At 36.0% G+C, this 16,204-nt stretch overlaps 2 long non-coding RNA genes across 2 annotated transcripts in view; one reads left to right on the top strand and one right to left on the bottom strand.

The window, feature by feature from the left end:
• Positions 1-9,859: 9,859 nt before the first annotated feature.
• Positions 9,860-16,204, top strand: part of LOC105735726 (uncharacterized) — a 210,254-nt gene continuing 203,909 nt past the window's right edge. Inside the window, exons 1-3 of the long non-coding RNA XR_015294125.1 lie at positions 9,860-10,248; positions 10,470-10,761; positions 13,079-13,194. This is a non-coding gene — a long non-coding RNA (uncharacterized LOC105735726). The remainder of the gene's footprint in view (positions 10,249-10,469; positions 10,762-13,078; positions 13,195-16,204) is intronic.
• On the bottom strand, positions 11,073-12,515 carry LOC147656598 (uncharacterized). Its single transcript, XR_015294111.1, has 3 exons — positions 12,430-12,515; positions 12,166-12,321; positions 11,073-11,518 (listed from the first exon to the last, which is right to left on the bottom strand). It is a non-coding gene; the product is annotated as an uncharacterized LOC147656598 (long non-coding RNA).

Raw genomic sequence — 16,204 nt, 5'->3', positions numbered from 1 at the left:
AGATCTTATGCCATGATTAATTCAACTTTAACGAGGCGGATAATTAGAATGTGTATCGACGAATTATTTTAATGTAATAATAATGATCGAAATAATTAGCTTATCCGAGGCTAATTATCGGCGCGTGTAGCTTCTAGCAAGCGGGGCCATTCCCCCTCTTGAATGATAATGCATTGAAATTTGAGGTGGATACGGTTTTAACTCCATTATTAATTCGGTTGGGGGCCGAGGTGTGCGCTGCCTTGTTGTACAGTCACGTTACTTCGTAATTATTATCGACGGAAAAATTAAATTAAATCCTTCAAAGAATCAAGATTTTAAACCGATGACTCGGATGTGGAATTTTCATTCCTTCGTCGTCGAGTAATAAAACTATTTAACCACCTTCAAACTTTCGACGAAACCGTAGGATTAAAATTTCAATCCAACAAAATTCAAGTCAAATCGATTATATCTTCGTACAAACTCCGTAATTCTTCCTTTTCCTTTTCTTCGACGATATTCGAACGTGCCTTTACTTTATTCGAGCCTCTGTTTTTAATTCTCGTATAACGGTCAAATTTAGTTTTATTTGAAAGAATATGAAAATGTGCAAAAATTATACGTATATCGAACTCGTCCCTCTATTTCCTCAGGAACTTTCAACTTTTAATCGTTAAGAAGGTAAACAAAATATGTAGAAACGTATCCTCTAGGTGAGTGAACACCTTTTAACACATTTGTTTATTTTCTTTCGAACGAGCACGAAACCCGTATATCCATAACAATTTCACTCGGTCTCGATAAGAAACCGGGGCACAGACCGAAGGAAGCGCTCGCGTGTACGCGACTCTTTCGCCGTAATTTTCCTCCGGTCGAAATTTCCCTGCAGATCCGATTTTCTTACTTCGCCGCTTTCACACAGACTGACCGTCCGCTCGAGCGGATATCGAAGCCTCGAGCACCCTTTGTGAGCCACCATTTCTTGCGTTCCCGTCTCTTTCATCTATCCACTCCGCCAGTGTGCATCTCCTCTTGATAACTCGTTGAATACGTTTTATCGATATAAGAAGTTTTCATTCATATTTCTCAAACGATTTTCGCGTAAACAGTGATTAGAAATAAAAGAATTTCCTCTTAGAGGATTAAAACGACTGAATTGAAATACTGAATCACCGATTATTTTCTAATTAATTGGTACGATAATTCGATTTAATATATTCTATTAATTTAACCAATCCTGATAAATATGAACAAATGAATCTGCACAAACTTTGATAGTCCGTTTAGCCTCAAATTAGGCTGAAATTTCACGCGCAAGCGTGGTGTGATTCTCGGGTTACAAGTGAAAAATCTAAGTCTCGGATAGTGAGATACATAGATGGGCGCAAGGGGAGGTTAAAAGGGTCAACAGTTCGCGCGCTGACTCGAAGTAGCTAGCTGCCTCCGCCTATTGAATATTCAAAGCCGAAGTTCCCGGTGCCGGGTAATTATAACGACATTATCGTTACTTGTACCTTGGCTGCGACACGAAACCCAGTTGATATCGGCGAATTACCGGGGCACGGACTAATAACTTTGAAAATATTAGCCTGGCTGGTAGATTGGAGGATGTTACTTGGATCCCGCGAACCGCTCTCGAAATTAATTTCCTTAAGGATCACGTAGATTTAATTAAAATTCAACTATACGAGCGAAAAATATACGATTTTTCAAATGGTTTCCAATTAATCATAAGTTAGGAAGAGTAATAAATTGTCGAAGCAACATCTAATCAGAATTCAACTATCGAACGAAAAATACCCACGTTATATCGCTTTACACAATTTTCCAGCTAATCTTAAGTTGAAAAGTAATAAAGCCTATTAAAATGCTTGATTCGTGTAATCTCGACATTAGAATTATCCAATGCTTTGAATAATTAATAAATTTATCGAAGCAACGTAAAATTTTGCCTATCTTTTCCAATTTCCAAAAAAAAAAAAAAAAAGAAATTACAAATTCCAGAGTTTTCTTACCCATCCAATTTCTCAAGTTCTAAGTAATTCTAGGTTGAAAAGTAATTACCTATTAAAATACTCGATTCATGTAATCTCGACATTATAATTATCCAGTGCTTCCAATTTCTCAAGTTAAATCTAACTAATCCTAGGTTGAAAAGTAATTACCTATTAAAATGCTTGATTCGTGTAATCTCGACATTAGAATTATCCAATGCTTTGAATAATTAATAAATTTATCGAAGCAATGCAATTTTTTCTCTTCCAATTTCCAAAAAAAAAAAAAAAAAAGTTACTCACAAATTCCTTCGTCCAATATACCACTTAGTTTTCTTATCCATCCAATTTCTCAAATTCTCAATTCTAAGTTGAAAAGTAATTACCTATTAAAATACTTGATTCGTGTAATCTCGACATTAGAATTATCCAATTACAATAAATTATCGAGGCAACGTAAAATAAAATTTCCCTTCCAAAAAAAAAAAAAATTACTCACAAATTCCTTCGTGCACTTAGTTTTCTTACCCATCCAATTTCTCAAGTTTTCAATTCTAAGTTGAAAAGTAATTACCTATTAAAATACTCGATTCGTGTAATCTCGACATTATAATTATCCAATTACAATAAATTATCGAGGCAACGTAAAATAAAATTTCCCTTTCAAAAAAAAAAAAAATTACTCACAAATTCCTTCGTCCACTTAGTTTTCTTACCCATCCAATTTCTCAAGTTCTCAATTCTAAGTTGAAAAGTAATTACCTATTAAAATACTCGATTCGTGTAATCTCGACATTATAATTATCCAATTACAATAAATTATCGAGGCAACGTAAAATAAAGTTTCCCTTCCAAAAAAAAAAAAAAAAATTACTCACAAATTCCTTCGTCCACTTAGTCTTTTTATCCATGCAATTTCTCCAGTTAAATCGTTCACAAATTACTTTCCATACTTCCCTCCTCCATTCCATACGGAAGAGATGTCGCTCTATAAGTTCGACCTACAACGAATCCATCTTCTTTATCTCGTGTGGGTCACGTATACAATCTATGCCGCGAATCGAATGAATAAACGTGGAAGCAAGATCGCATCGCGTGCTCGCCAAAAATCAAATTACAATCCGCCGAGTCGTGGAGTCGGCCGGTGTCATCTGTTGCTCGCGGCCGCCGCCAACAAGTGGTGTGCACGCCGAAAATTTAAGGGGTCGAGAAAACTCGGTCTAGTCCAGCTCCTCTTCCTCCTCCTCTCCCTCCCCCCCCACGAGAGAAGGGCAGAGAAGGCTCCACACGTACACGCACAGGCAGTGATGGTGGTGGGTTCCGTCTATACACAGACAAGGTGGGTTCGATGGTGGGTGGGACGGCTCTCACGCTTCCTGCCTTTAATTGTGTTCCGGAAAGAGATCCTCCTGGACTGGATATCCGGGCCGGTGTAATGACCCGCGAGCAGGAACGGCGGAAAAAGAAGAATCGGGGGCGTCGATATCCTCGACACGCCTCGTACGTACGTACGTACTCGTGGACGACGTTCCAGGAATCGTGATCAGATCGACTCGAATCCGGACCTTTCAAATCCTCGACGAGATGCGTGCTTCGATCGATCTTTGAACGATCTCGTTAAATTCGATAACATTATATATCCGCGAAAAGATGATCCAAATGTTCATCGAAACGTCACCGAATTTCGAATTTTTCCTTTCGATTCAATTCCCTCCACCGATCTCATCGACACGCCAATTTTTCTTTCTCCTAATCTAATCTTGGCCGTCGATCAAAAAAATATATATAAATCGTGTCGAAACGATCGATTCAGCAGGTATCATTTTTTTTCTGTCTACGAAAAAAAAAAAAAGAAAGAAAGAAAGAAAGAAAGAATGACCAAGAAAAAAATAGTAAAATCACGCGCGTGACGAATTGTCGCGTGTGGATCGATTGCGGCGAGGAGAGGATCGCGGGGCGAAAAGTTTAATCGATTCGAGTGATGGCTCGATCGTGGTCGCCCGCCACGAAAATCCCCTCCCCCGTAAAATTCTGCCGCGTTAATCATAACGTCACAAGCATCCATCCCGACAGAGACTGACAAAGCGCGTACACGCGCGTCCACGCGCGTTTAATGAATCTCCCTTGTCCGCTCGGAGCGTGCACGCGCGCGAGGAGAGGCTGCTGCTGGCATCCGCCCGGGCTGGGACACTTTATGACGTCGCGAGATAACTGTAACTTGATACTACTTGTCCCTGCGATTTTCGTGGAAAATGGAAAATTTATGGAAGAGCGTGGAAATTTTTTTTCCGGGGAGGAAGAAGCGCGAGAAGGGGGTTGAAAGTTTCGAAGTTTTTTTTTTTTTTGGTTTGGATAACTTTTAGATTTTTTTTTTTTTTTTTTTTTTTGATTTACGACACGACAGGTTTTGTATTTCTGGCCAAACAAACAACGGTATATAGTTACAAAATTTTTAAGATAAACTGGTACGGTTCCATCGAAAACACGAAGATGTTGACAATATATTATTTATAATTTGTAATAAAAGTACAACGTCTGTTTCGATTGTTCGTTTCACGAATGAGATATTAATAATGATCAAGATTACATTCGAATATATATATATATTTATATTAAATTGCCGGATTTGGACCGGTTCCGTGTAATAAATACGCGATAAAAATGATTGCCTCCAGACAAAGATTTGCTTGGCATAGCGTTTATCGATCGAGCCCAGCACGCCCTATTATTCTGACAAATATTCATAGAGAATGTTTCAAGAAGAATCAGGCTCGTGTCCCGTTTTAAATTTGTATCAGGGAGTTACGTAGCCACCAGTTCCAGTTACTTGGAAATAGATCAATTGCCACTCTGGTGCCAACCAGAGGATTAGAGTATTTCTAATTTGTCACGAAGATAACACGAATTGTAATATAATAAAAATATTTTCAGAAATTTTCTTTGATCATCTTCTTTCCAAAAGATTGAAGTTAATTCGAAGGAAATTGTAACACATATAACTAGGTATATCACGATTCTGCATTGCAGCTTCGATTGCATCAGAATATATTTTTCATCATCGTGTTGTTTTCGCGTGGCTATCGATTACGACCATCACCCCTATACATAAAATCCTTCCAATATTAAAATATTCATTGTGCGCCCAATCTTTAGAATAATTCACTCGTTTATTATTATAAATTAATAATTTTTCAACTTAAAAATATCTCTTATTAAAAAAATAGAAGGTAATATAATTAAATCAGCGCGTCCCATTAATCAAAATAAATATATGCTTTACTCGCTTTATCATCGTTGAAAATTGTGGCGAACTTCGATTAAAAATCTTCAAAGGAGAGAGGAGAGTATTTTTAGCGATATTCAGTGGTCGAGTAAAGGACATTCTCATAACAGTGCGAAATAATCATGGGCGAGGAAGTGGTTGAGATGGTATTGGTGAGGGGGTTGTTGGAAATCGGCCGTTCGAAGAATTGGAGGAAAAGGCGAGAATAGTCCAGGGACGAGGCAAGGGATCGAGATGATCAAATGAAAGGGGAGAGGGATGAAGATGGTCGCGTGAACTAGCGACGAAGAGCTGGGGGATGTTTCTGTTAGCGATGGGACCGAACGTGACTCAGATTGTATCGATACGTATTCCTTAAATCGATAATTTCATGCGTCACTTTTTAATTTCTTTTTTTCCTTCCTGATTTGTCATCCATTTCTTATTTTTCTTTGGATCAATCGTTTAAATTTAATCGATTGAGAAAAATTCAATGTTATATGTTTCTTTAATGATACGTATTTGTTTAAATTGTTATTACTTTTTTTTTTTTTTTTTTTTTGCCTCTGACAATTTAGATCAAAACTAGGTAAATTTTTCATGAAAGCACAAATACAAACATATAACATAGAAGGAACGAAATATTTTCTTTTTCGAATTTTTTGTTTATAATATTCGATGCTATGTATATCTTCAATTTCGATAACTGTTACTTTTAAAAATTTTTTACGGATTAGAAAATTCTGTTGCAAATAAACTTTAGTAGTATTCGTATGATATTATTAGTATTCGTATGATATGTATATGTAATAACGAATTTACATGGTAATTTATTACGCTATGTTTGCAAAATTAGAACATCATTAATTATGAAATTTTAATTTGGATTTAATTATTTATAGGTTAAAGATGAACTAATAAATTGGTTGAAAATTTACTCTGCCTTTTACACGATGCGTTTAACACTCTTTTATTTCGTAATATAAATTTGAATTATTTGATCGGATCCCTTTAAAATAATTTTCATCAATTTTAAATTAAAAACAATAAATATTATTACTATTATTAATGGAAAATCGAAAAATATTTATTTCAGGAACGGAGGAGGAATTGACATGAAGGGACAATATTAATTTGCATTTATTCAAATTAAATGTTTCAACTTGATGATTAATTCTTCCAGTCGTCCCACTTTTTAATTGATTTTACTCGCGAGGCAGCAGAATTTTCCTCGCATTTGAATACCTTCAAATCGAGGACGAATCAAGTGTTCAAATGTACGGTTACTATTTCTCTTATATACCACATTGAATTTGCAATTTGTAAAGCTCTCGTCATTGCGCCCCGCTTGAGAAGTTTCTCTTCAGAGAGATCAAGAATTATACACCCTCTACGCTAAATATTTTCAGCTGAAATAGCAAGTGCATTCTTGAATTCTCTTCGTAGATAAACGGAATCTTTTCATTAAACCCGAACTTTTTTACCTTCGTATCAATTCGTCGAGCAATGAACATTTCGCTAAATATTTCGTTCAAAAGATTATTATATATGGAAAAATTGAAAATTTGAACAAATTTCTTATACAAAGCGTATTGATTACGTAATAATTACATTTAGAAATAATTTTCAACTTATAATTGAAAAATCCCAAAATTGCCTTACTAAAAATTATAAATATCCGATTAATAACTCACGATTAAAAATCTCGACCAAATCAAACGATGAAAAATTGCGACCAGCTCCCGGATCGGGCCCATCACTATCCCACGACGAGAAGAGAGTAGGAAAAGGAAGGAATGGTGGACGAGGAGAGAGACGGGAGGGGCAGGCAGGAATCGCACGCGCAAGCGCCATTTCGCAAACATGGCCAGCCATCTTGCGATGCGTAGGGTTCGAACGGCGTGGTAGGGGTTGGAATATAACCGTTCTTAGTATCGAACTGCGCTTCAGTACCTACGGAGACAGAGACAGGCATACGACGTCCTTTTAACACCTCCGCAATCGCTACGCGTTTCTTTAATATTTTTCCTCTTTTATAACCTTTTATATAACCGGAATATTTTGAGAAATTTCCTTTCTTAACAATTTTTCTTTCTTTCTTGTTAAAAATATTTTTTTAGTTTTACATTTTCGTTGACTTTTTTTTTTACTTTCTTTCTTTTCTTTCTTTCTTTCTTTCTTTCTTTTTTTTTTTTTTTTTTTTTTTTGCTTTTCTTCCATTCAAAAAAGTTCCCGTCAAGTTTAACGAAGTTTGTTACGGCCACGCGTGTAATTGATCGCGCCAGTTGCGAGTCGGTGTGAAAAAATGAAACGCGATGTACATCGCGATCGACGATACTCGACGTCTCGAAGGAAATGGAATATATCTTTTTTCGAAGTTTTTTTACGATCTCTTTGTTCCTCTCTTTTTCTCTCTCTCTCTCCTCATCTTGGTCAGCCTATTTCTCTCTCGAATTCTCTTGTTCTCGATGGTCTTTCGGGATCGGGTAGAATACTCGGTTACATCGCGTGATCGGAAGTCGTTGGTACACTTTGTGTGAAATTGGAGGGTTGGTTTGTCGAAAGTCGAAAGAATGGAGGAGGGTCCAACGTCGTTTCGAAGCTTTTGGATCGTTGCGTGCTCTTCGATCAAGCCTTGAAAACTGTCTTCTCGAAAGCCACGTTCCCCTAAAAATTCTTCGAACTTTGGAAATTGTTACTCGATTATTGACGAAATGAAAATTGATATAGTGATTTACAGTAAGGAATTTTCTTTCGTTCGAACGGAAAGTTTTTGTACAAGATCTGGATAAATTTATTTTAAAATGGTTCGATTTGAAATTAATTAAGAAAATTTTTTTAATAGAATTGGCTCGCTCGTTATAAGTTTTCAAAATTAATTTGAATAAAGTTGATTAAAAGAAGGAACTGAACTGAAATCTCGATTTCTTTCGTTCAAATTTAAAATTTCGAGAAATACATTTCACAAGAGAATTCATCCATATTGTAAGTTCTTTAATTAAAAAAGATTTGAAATCGATTTGGAAAAAATTCCTCATTGCTAAAAGAATTTTTGATCAAAAGAGATCTAAAGTAAGTTTTTTAAATAAAAAATTTTCTCGATTAAACGGAATTTAAATTGATTCTCAAAAAATTCTAAAATGCTTCTCTCGAAGAACTCGAGAAATAATCGATTTCTTCTTTCGAAAAACATCGTTTCCAATTACAAAAATTTCTGGACGCCGGTGTGACTGGTTATTTGTTAAAAGCGTGTATAAAGCGTGCGCTAAAAACCGGGTTATCCACTTCTCGCGAAAAATCGATACGAAATGTGGGAACACGGTTCTCGGTCTGACCACTGGCTGACTCGTTTCACTTGCTGCGTAGCGGACAGGGCACGTTTCGTCCTCGATCGCTGTGATTCACGTCGTTAATCATCGGTTGCTGTACACCCTATCATTAGAAAATTTTAACGAGATCTAATTACACAGTTCATCGAGGAGGAAAAGGAAATTTGAAGTGGAAAGAAACTTTTGAAGGGCGTTCTTAATTACTTAATTCTTCTTAATGAAAAGTGGAATACTTTTAAAAGTATTTCTGGAAAATTGTAAAAAGAAAATTATAGTTTTTTTCCTTCCTCTTTGATATTTTCATTTTCTTTATAACAATTTTAACCATGAATGATTAATTGAATTAAAAAGTATCTAAAACTGTTTCATTCGATTCCATTTATTAAAATTCTAAAGACCGATGTTAATAATATTCAATTTTTTTTTTTTTTTTTCATTTTATATTATTGCTCTCACTGAAGATAGAATCTCTTCAATCGTCAATCTTCAATCGATCCGTGGATTTAACGAGGTGCATATGACGACAAGATGAATAAAGCAAAGTGCAGAATCCAAGTGTATCCGTTTGATCGAGAAATTTCAATGTGACACAATTCGTGGTTTAGGCGACGTTCTCTACCTGTTGCACGCTGCTTTTATAGGAAATTGCTTTACCGACATATTGAACATTGTCATTCCTGTCTATGGACAAGCAAACCTTGTGCAGAAACGTACCCACTGTACAGGATTACAACGCCTCTTTTTTCCCCCTTCCCTTCCCCTCTCCCCCCTCCATCGTTCCATATCGGCCTCGTATGCACGATAAAGCATACTCGTTGCTCTCATTTTTAAACGTATTTATCCGCCACGGTGCAATTCGTCATCATACCCTTCCGTTTAAAGGTTATTAGTGCGCTCGATATTCTTTCAATTCAAGTTGTAAATGTGATATGGAAATTATTTGGGATAAAGTGATCTTTCCAGTCCCTCTTCTCGATCTTGCAGAAGTTTAACAATTGTGATTCCACGTAGAAGAAAATTATATAATTTTTTCTTTTTTTATTCTATCTAATTATTCTACGCTTGAGGAGGAATTATTCACGTTAAACGTGAAGATGGAACATATGACGAGATCGCGAAAAGAGGTCGCTGTTGATTCTTCTCGATCGATTTTTATTTTTCCAAGAATTTTCTTTTCTTTTCTTTTTTTTTTTTTTTTTTTTTTTGGAAAGAAAAATTAGATCGCGAAGAAATTCGTCAGGAATTAATTTTCTCCAAGTCCGTGTGCCCTAAGAAATAAATAAATAAATAGAAAAAGGGGTTATTTTGATGAAGAGAGAAAAGTTATGGAAATGGTGCAACGAAGTCAACAAATTTTCATCCCCCTAATTCTACCTCTCTTGATTACCTTCGTCGAAGCAAAGAAAAATCCCCTCTCAATTTGCCCAACATTTTAATTAAAAGAGAACTATTCATCCATTAGAAATCTCGGGACGTAATATCAGAATTAATATAATTCCCGCCGACTTCCTTTGATTTTATCCTTTGATTATTTTCATCGAAGCGAAAATTGAATTGGTCCTAATAATACACGGAACGTTGTCAATTCAAAAGAGGAAAACCTAAAATTCCAAAGATCAAATTTTCCAATTTTCTTAATTTTCTCGATTAATAATTTCAACCAGGAAGAAACGAAACTCAGGTATTCTGAAATTACGAGATCGAAATCGTATTTTCCTCTCGTTCCATTTTTTTTTTTTTTTTTTATGACTCTTTTTACTGAAAAAGGAAGAGATCAAAAATTAACACTAATATGTTCGACGTTAAAAAAATTTTCAATAGATGATTCACACGTTGTTGTTCCACACGTTTCGTTCTAATATGAACGCGCATCGAGTCAGGGAAATTAATTCTGCTTCGTAGAAGGATACTAAGTGTCTACCTGTTGCACCACGCTGTCAGACGAAGTGGTCTCGATCGTTTTTCGAGAATCGCGAAAGTGAAGGGAGAAATAGGCAGAAAGATAGAGAAAGAAAAGGAAAGGAGAGAAGAAAGAGAGAGAGAGAGAGAGAGAGAGAGCACTTGGCGAATGAAAAATTTTACGCGTCTACGCGTAGGAAGAAACCTACTGGTACGTCGCTGCCTTCGCAACTTGTTGCTGGTCGCTCAGAGATCTCTCCACTTCTCGATTTCCGGTGACGCCTCTTGCACACAGGTATGCGATTAATTTTGAAACGAAGAAGAGATGATAAGCATGATAAGGCGTAAAGATATTTTTCAAATTTTTGTGATCTTTCGGTTTTTCGATCGATTGCTGTTCTCTCAATTCGATACTTTTGAAGGCAACAAAAGAAATGTTTAAGCGTAAAAATGTTCGAAAAAAAAAAGAGAGAGAGAGAGAGAGAGAAATTTATTCACGTTTAATTTCCTATTTTCGTAACCTCAAATTTATTGTACAATAATTATACAAAATTGTTTAAATATACAAAAATTGTATAAACAGTAATTTCATTATTTATACAAATTTGTGTACTTTAGCAATTTCTTCAAACACTTTTTTCTACAATTCCTCTCACCAACGCCTTTTCTACTCTCGTCTCTATTCTCTGATCTACGTTTAATTATGCGCAAAGATATCGTAAATCCTTCCAGTTAGACTTTCTTCTTATATATATCAGCTTGTCTTAAAATTAATTCCTTTTTAATTACGAGCACCAAGACATCTCATCTTACGACCACGGTTTATCGATATTCCTTTGAAGAGAATAAAAAAGAAAGAGAGAGAGAGAGAGAGAGAGAGAGAGAGAGAGAGAGAAAGGAATTCACTCGGCTATCGTTTCAATCCCTTCGAGCCTGTTTCATTCAGAAAGCTCATCTCCTTTGTCCAGGAATATTTCGTTTCTTTCATTTCTTTCTTCTTGTCTCTACCGATCTTCGATATCTCTCGAATTATCGACTCTCTTGTTGAATGGCTGAAAAATCAATGTATATTTCTTAATTTTCAAATGCAACATTTGGATTAATATTTCAATTAATAATATTTTTCACTTGTGAATTTACTATTTCACATTGTAACAGAATAATTGACAAATAATTTATCACGTTGTCAATTATATTAATTTTTGTGTTCCAAATGAATGTGTAATAAAATTTACTTTACAGTGCATTTAACCATTAAATTCTAAAACATTTTGTTTTAGCATTCGTGAAATCGATCATGTTTTACATGTATAATAACGTAATAGATATTCTAAACATGAATTTTAATTATCTGAGTGTAAAATTACCATGAAATAAATTCTTGTTACGTTTTTTGCTGCAGAATGCAAGCAATAATTACTTTAATCATTTAATTAAACGTGTTAGTAGAACAATAAAATTTTCTTTCATTATAAAAAATATTTACTCACGATTAATAAATATAAACATTTCGTATAATCAATATCTATAACGTGAATTATATATAAAAAAATAAACAATCAAGAATAATAAAGAAACTCTGAAAAGTTTGCATTAGACAGAACGAGACAGAGACAGTTTTATCTTCTGTACACCGCCACAGCGCGGCGCAACGTGTCATTCTATCTCCATCTCGCTCCATCTAACCTAATTTACTTACATCTTAATAATAAATAAATAAGCTTCGACCATTTCTGTACATCAACAATTTTTACTTTTGTTTTGACTTCTATAAACATATTTCATCCATAACACAATATTTTTTTTTACAAAATTTAATTCTTCCAATCTTTTCTATCCTTATGGTTTAATTAACCTATAAAAATATGCGGAAAAAAATCATTAACAAAATTGAGTATCCCATATGATCCCTGGAAGTAAACTATTCCAAATTGTTGGCCGACAATATCGCACGATACCTCACCACGTCCTTCTCCATCGAGCGCCGCGAGAGGAATTCGTTCGTTCGTTCGTTCGTTCGAGAAACGCGACAAAGGGACGACAGGAGAGACGAAGAGGAGGATTCAGGAAAAATTCGAAATATCCGTCTCGTTGAGTTATGCCCGGACAGGGCAGGGACTCACCTGTTGCTTGTTAATTCGTCGCCAGGGAAGGAGGGTCGAAGGGTGTGTTGGGAAAGAGGGTTGGAAAAAAAGAGAGGGATCCGTTCTCCTTTTTTCGTGCAACATTTAAACAATTCTCTTCGACACGCGGTATACGCGAACCTGTTGCGTCGTTAATTTAATGAAAAATTCAGGCACAACTCGACCTGGAATTTCATGGAGGAGGACGTGTGGAGGACATCTTCAGGAATGTCTTTGCCCACCTCGAACCAAGCCTTCTTTGTACGTGTTTCGTGAAATGAACCTCGTGAATAAGGAAGAGCTTGCACTGACATCTTGAGTGCCTCTCGACGATTTTAATTTGGAACGGTTTTTACGCTTTTATCAGGCATTTTTGATTGTCGAGCTTTTATTTCGAAAGATTGAATCGTGAATATAATTGAAAAAAAATTCATGAAGACACGATCGACATCGAACAGTTGTTACAATTAAATTTTTCTTAAATTATAGGTGCTGTGGGAAGAGAATTTTCATGGTATCCGATTCTTAGATGATTGACCGTTTAATATTGTGATAATTTTGTGAACGACAGAAACTTACCTGTGGACACCACTTACGCAATTATGGTGAGTCAATCATGATTTTAATAAATGATATATGTATTATAATTATCGATTATTAATTTTAGGATATAAATATAATAATATTTCACGTATTGTGTTGGATCGTTTAAAAGAAATATAATAATTGTCCCCTAAACTGTTTGAAGTACGAATGATATTCATAAAATTGTTCAACGTAAAAATATTTGCCACTTCAAGCGACATCCTTAATCAAAAATTCTTTTTCGTTACTTGATACGAATAAAACAGCGATGTATCGACTTCGTTAGACGAGATTCTAGCCAAATTGAAAAGCATGCCCGATTTTATCCGAAGTCAGGTCGCTAGGCAGTGTACCCGAGCCACCGCAGGAATTTAATTTAACGAGCAATTTTTTTTTTTTTTCCATCGACTTCAGCAACCAGGAGAATAAAGTTTCGGGAAGAAAAGGCTCGCCAGAGGCATCCGTGTCGCTATCGATCGCCACGAGTGTATGCCGTTTCGCGTTACGTTCCTCGCTTCCGCTCGATCTTCACGCTGTTGTTCGATGATATTGCTGAAATTAATTGCTCCATGGTTTATTTTTTCCCTTTTTCTTCTTCTTCTTTTTCTCGAAATTCATTCACTTCGGAAAACGTGAAAATAATATTCCGTTATCGAAACGAAAATAAATCGGGTATGACTATCAATGAAATTATTTTCCACAGCGTGAATCAAGTTTTTACGGAAAGTGTATAATTTGTGCTTATGAATATTGTATAATGGATAATCGTTTAATCGATCAATTTAAATCTCAATCTTGGCGAAGTTTAATTAACTATAATTTCTGATCTATCTCAAATATTTCCACAATTCGAGCGTCATACGAATGAAAAAATTCTTCTTCGTAAACGCTGTTAAATCTCGAATCGTCGTTCAACCCGAGGTGTAATTTTAAATGCTCCGCTATCCGTGTCCTTGTCGCGCCTCTCTCGCCTGCGCCCACTCACTGACCTATCCTAAACACAGATGGCATAAGTAGTCAGCGACAGCGCGCTGACTCATACCTTTTTCCTATTCTTGCGAGCAACGTAACACGTATGTAGTAAGTAAGCAGCTACTGAAAGGAAAAGTAGGTCACGGTATATCCTCGAATTTCAGCCGCCATCTTGCCATCTCGTCTATTTATAACGTGTCGTATCTCGAAAGTGAATTGAACTATCGATGATGAAGTGTCATTAAAATGCATCAAACATTATCATTCTTATCGTAACTATCTTAAAAAATAAGTATTGAAACGATTGATTATTTTATACGCACAATGTTTCATTATCTAGCTCGGCGAGATTTAGATTTACCCGACAAGGTCTCGGTGCAAACGGTGTCAAACGAAAAGCGATAAAGCTCTATTTACGAGGCTCATGATAGCGGAGTCCATTCTACGGCACATCGTATACGAGAAAACGATTAAGGATGCGCTTTACTCGGCCGTCTCCTGGCCGTTTTAATGGGCCACCATCCTGGAATTCATTAGGCGATTGTCTAATTAAGTTAATCGACTCGGGCTCGTCTTGCCGTCATAAAAGTCGCGTTGCGCGCCCCGACACCGACGCCAGACACGTTCTCGCCACCGAAATTGTTGCTTTACCGTGGCCTAATGGAAGTTACGGCCCAGTTTATTCAATGGCGGATGAGAAGGATTACGAGATTGCTCGGATATACACACTTTCTATGCTCTCTATACTTCACTTTTCTTCGTTCGACTTGATAACTCGAGTCGTTGGATCTTCTTAAATTAAGAATTTTTTTTCTATCGCTTTTATGGAAGAATGCTAACGTTAGAGAAATTGTTTAGTAATTTTTGAAACGAAACGAAACAAAGATAATCGAAATAACTTATTATTCAACGTTGACATTTTCATTTTTGTTTCGAATAAAGTGTGTCCAAGCCCGAATAGGAAGCTATAATCCCTGCAAGGATTGATATTACGAGGGATACTTCGAGAGAGTGCTTCGTCGCTTGAAGAGATTTCAACGATAAGAAGCTCCAGTTTCTTCAGCAATCGAGATAAATCGTATAAAAATCGATTCCAAACCAACGCCATAAATTGATATTTACGCGGATTGAAATTTAATCAAACAATCTAATATTGCATTAAATTTTTTCCCTCCCCCCAAATTATTCCAATCAATTATCTAAATTCCATAAATCGTTCCATTTAATCGACGCAATTATACATTAAATTATATTAAATCGTATCTCGACAATACGTAATGATCATTATCAATCGTCAAAATATATATAATCATTACATTTCACGCGGTATCAAGTGGCTCGAATCCACACCATCGATGGCCAAAAATCCACTCAAATCATCAAATGAAATCGAGAATCCCTACCCGTTCCCCCATCAACCCCTCGCCACAGAGCATTACCACTAATAAGTCCCCACGAGCGGATCAATACGATCATTCCACGATCATTGATACCCCTCCAGCAAATGATCCGGCCCGAAACGGGTCATAAATCCGCGGCCTATTACCCACCACGCGGTTATTCGAGTTCAAGCGATCGTTCCTAATTATATGTCGCGTTTAATTGGGAACTTTTAATTAAAAGTGGCCGCGACACCGGGAGTCGAAACGACGAAACACGGCCCATTAGGCGAATCTCGATTCGAATAATAAGGGGACACAGGAGGAAAAGCGTATACAGAGTGCTCCAATTTTCTTTTCTCTTTTATAGTTTTATAGTTTACCGATAGGTAGTGCTGATACGTAGAAATATACGAATCTTTCTGTTTCTCTTTTTAAATGTTCATTTCCTATTTTGAAACCAGTTGATGAGGAAAATTTAATAGTTGAAGCTACGAATAAGTTACCTCGATAATTCACTGATTCATAATTTGATAATCGCGATAATAATTGTAGCAAAACGGTTTAAGTTATGCACCAAAGAATAAATGTTATTCACGAATTTTAACAAGTAATCACTTCAAATACTTTATCTTTTCGACATAACGTAATCCAATTCTGGCCAAAACAATCATACTTT

The sequence above is a fragment of the Apis florea genome, unplaced genomic scaffold (genome assembly GCF_048593485.1).
Source record: "Apis florea isolate Af1SG1 unplaced genomic scaffold, ASM4859348v1 contig_3585_pilon, whole genome shotgun sequence".
Classification (NCBI taxonomy): Eukaryota; Metazoa; Arthropoda; class Insecta; order Hymenoptera; family Apidae; genus Apis; species Apis florea.
Note: the sequence above shows the minus strand (reverse complement) of the source record. Positions and strands in the feature narration are given on the sequence as shown.